The following is a 4,136-nucleotide window of genomic DNA, read 5'->3' as shown; positions in this document are numbered from 1 at the left end:
AAAAGTATGATATGATAAATAATATAAATAATGTTTGCAGGAATATGAACAAAGCAATGCTTTAACTATGTACAGTTTTTCTGTTTTACTTACGAGTTGCGCACTTAATGTATATTTCTATTGTTATGTAGGAGATTTGCTCATCAGCAAAGTACGTTATCTATTTTGAAAACAACACATTATTATACATATATTTTTGTTGTTAGAAATATTTATATTCTAGTAAGCACTATTCACAATTAAGATATTTTCTAAGACACGTGCACTATAAAAAATTTGTAAGATGCAAATAAACGTTCTGTTTGTTACACTTCGCTAGCAAATATAGTCTGATGTGTATATAATAGAATGTCGTTTATTATATGTATAATTCCGCATATTCTTACAATATTATAATCTTTTACAATTCTATAATAGGCAGATCAGCTAGCTATAACATCATGCACTCTCGAATGGTACCGTCTTCCGATGAAGAAAGCGCGAGCTATGGTACTGCTAATGATGGTATGTTCCGCGCCGCTTAAGATTACTCCTGGTGGAGTTTTCGAACTATCAATGAGGATGTACGGTGACGTAAGAAAATATATTTTTTCTGACTAACAGTTAGTGCATGAAATATCTAGCTTTTTGGATTGGCTATTGAATTCGGCTTTTGAAAAATTATTTCTTTTTGTAAAAAATATAAATTATAAAATGTTTTATAATGATTTCTTAATTTTTCCAAGTTTTTTTTAAAGATACTTGTATTAGTTTTAGTAAAACATGTAATTGTAAAGTATCAAAGTTATGATAAAATCACACATATCGCGTCTTTTTTTTATTCAACAAAATATGATTTTACGCAAGCATCTATTAAGTGAGTTTTAAATGGCTAAATATTTCTAAAAATATCTGTATAAATTTCTTGGACAACTAGAGTTTATAAGATAATTAGGTGATAATTTTTGGTTTAGATAATAAAGGCAGCTGTAGGTTATTTGAATATGTTTCGAGCTGTAACATGAGAAGAGCAGGTATATCTGACTCAGCACGTAAAACAAGTATATGTGGTAGTATAAATGTTATTATAACTAACAATAAGTAAATAAAAATTCAATCTCATCAAATTATAATATTTTTTTTCTTTAACACTATTGACCGTATCTGGTACATGATTCACAGTACTGTCAAATATGCATTTATATGTGTATTAGCAGTATAAAAAAATTTTTTTATATAACTCTGAAAGTATCATATAAATATTATAGTTACATAGATAATACAGAAAATACAAAATAGTTGATTAATGTTGTATACTTATACAAAGCAGTTCCTAAATGATTGAAACTTAAAATATAAAACTTCTTTTGAGGCTGGTGGTCATCGAATTATGTTAGAGACGAGTGTTTTAACTTCTGTTGAGTTTCTTTTTCTTTAGTAGTTTCGACTGCTTCTTTCTCTTTCTTTTTTGCGTTCTTTTCTTAATTTTTTTACTTTTTTTATCTATGCTATTTTTTACTTTTGCATTCTTTATTTATTTGTTCTTAATTGTTTTATACATATTCTGTTCTATTCGTATTTTTTACGTGTGTATTCCCTGATAGCCACCTGTCTGTGTTTTTGCTGTCATGTTGCCGAAAACAAAGTTGAGTTTTCAGCAAATTTAGAACAAGATGAGTCAGCATTTGTCTTTGATTTGACATGACACGTATTCAACATGTGTTGCCGACAACTTGCTGTGTATTTGCTGTCAACGGTTAATCACTAACATAAAAAGCAACATGACAACAAGTTGCCAACAACACGTCATAAATTTCAGCAAATATACAATATGTCGAAAACGGACAAATATATATTCAATAACACATCGCTCTGTAAAAGGGGAATTAATTAATTCGAGATTTTACTCGAATTAAATCTTTGAAGATCTGATTTAGTTCGCCGATCAACTGATTAACTCGATGAAAGATACCGGACCAGGAAAAAATCCCAAGATGATGAGTAAGATTTGAACTCGAGACCTTCACATATTTGCATTCTCTGCACTCAGTCCACGAGACTACTTGTTTCTTACTAAAATATAATTATTTTTGTCTACTTATTCTAAAAGACGGTCATTCGTTTTCGACATGTAATGGGCTACAAGATAGAATAAATATATGTCAACAGTTTTTACCAACCATACGACAGAAGTACAGACATCAGTGTCTTGTTTTGTTATCGTCATGTTGCTTTTATGTTGCCGAAAACGAATGATAAAGCAAAGAGTTTTCTATGAATAAAAGTTATTTTGTTGACAACGTAATGAGCAATAGTTGCTCTTTGTTTGCTCTGAATCTGCTGACACAAAATGTCTCGAATTTGCCTTTGTGTTGTCGATTACGTATGACTATGCATCATATATGATCATCATCATGTATTCAGCAAATACACAGCAACTAAGTTAAAAACTTCAGCTCAGCATTAAGTTACATNATTTTGCAAAACATGCTTGGCTATCAGGATTATTATGTGCTCTACAGTTTTCTCTCAAGACGATAAATATATAATTCACTTTTTTCCAGCTAATATTGTGCCATCTCCATGTAGTTTTTCTTGGAAACAAAAGTATAAATAAACACAATGTGTTTCCTACAGCGAAACAGCTAGGAATAATGTTTCTATAAAGTTTTTCCGATTCAAGTTAATCTACCAATCATATACTTATGAAAACGTTATGACTCACCTTTCTTCTCTCACGCAACATCTTCAACTCACTACATGCGCAGCTAGAGGTCACACATATCTTTTACGACAATGAGTTTCAGTCACAAATCTGCGGTCGTTCAGAGTATATCATGTCTGTACAGACTTTCCTAGCGACGTTATACAGATCGACATCGTCATAAACAGTATCGCAAAACAAACTTTAACTTACACTTACTTGTGTTTCTACAATTAAGAATATATATTTAAAAAAATTTTCTCAAATCTTAGTAAAGGAAAATTGTATATAATTTGAAATTTTTTCACGTAATAAAAATTTCCGATACGTGCGCACGCTGCTTGAGTTTATCTCTTTTCCACCGATAGTTTTAGTAACTCTTCAGTATTCAAGTTGAATACATGATGACTGTACAAACAACCATAACAAAGTTGACGGAACGATATTATAAAAACTTTCGCAAAACAAACTTGAAGTCGGAAAAAATAAATTATGTTTCGTATACACTAATGTACGCACGAATAGCTTTGCTATTACTTGGTGCATCTCCGATCATCAAATACAACACCAAGTTAAAGAAATTTTGCAAAGTAGTAATTAATTTTGTTATTTATTTTATGATTGGTTTTGTCTTAGTAGCAGCATTATTTCAATTAACATTACGTGAAAAGAATACTCAAGTCCGTTTGAGAAAGAGTCCAATGATAATAGTTCTTTGTATGGGTATATTGAAATATACGTATTTACTACTCAATCGAAATAACCTTGAGTATTGTCTGGAAATGCTTGAGGAAGATTGGAAAAACATGCCCAGCGCACGAAATCTGATGATGAATAGTGCAAAATTAACCAGACGTTTTACTCTCATGAATGTATTTATAACCGACTTAACGTTCCTATCTAATCGAGTGTTTCTACCATTATATATACGAAAAACTTACATCGCACTAAACATTACAAAACGANTACCTCATCCGTTTCCGACGTTTCTATTTTCTATCAACATACAAGCCACTCCTACTTACGAATTAATCTATACAATTCATATTATATGTGCAATTATATCGATGACATTAGCTGTATGTCCATGTAGTATAACAGTGGCTTGTACATTGCACGGATGTAGTCAGGTATCAAACTTGAGGAATCTAATGATGTCTTTCGTCCAGACGCAATGGACCAATGAGACAGATGTAACGAAATCTTTGGCCAATCTTGTTGAATATCATGTACGAATACGCAAGTAAGTCAATGAATACGTAATCTTGTTTTTTTTTTGTTTTATAGATACAAAATAGGTTAGTCGTTTTTATACAAGTATGTGATCATTATGGTATAATAGTATTAAATTGATATTTTAAGATACGTAAACTTAGTAAATACGTCGTTGGGATTAATGATATTGGTCCAAATAGTGGGAGAGACTTTAATGTTTTGCATAGCAACATTTTCT

The sequence above is a fragment of the Pseudomyrmex gracilis genome, unplaced genomic scaffold, assembly GCF_002006095.1.
Source record: "Pseudomyrmex gracilis isolate BER0280 unplaced genomic scaffold, ASM200609v1 scaffold_30, whole genome shotgun sequence".
Classification (NCBI taxonomy): Eukaryota; Metazoa; Arthropoda; class Insecta; order Hymenoptera; family Formicidae; genus Pseudomyrmex; species Pseudomyrmex gracilis.
The sequence above is the reverse complement of the archived record's forward strand: the minus strand, read 5'-3'. Positions refer to the sequence as shown.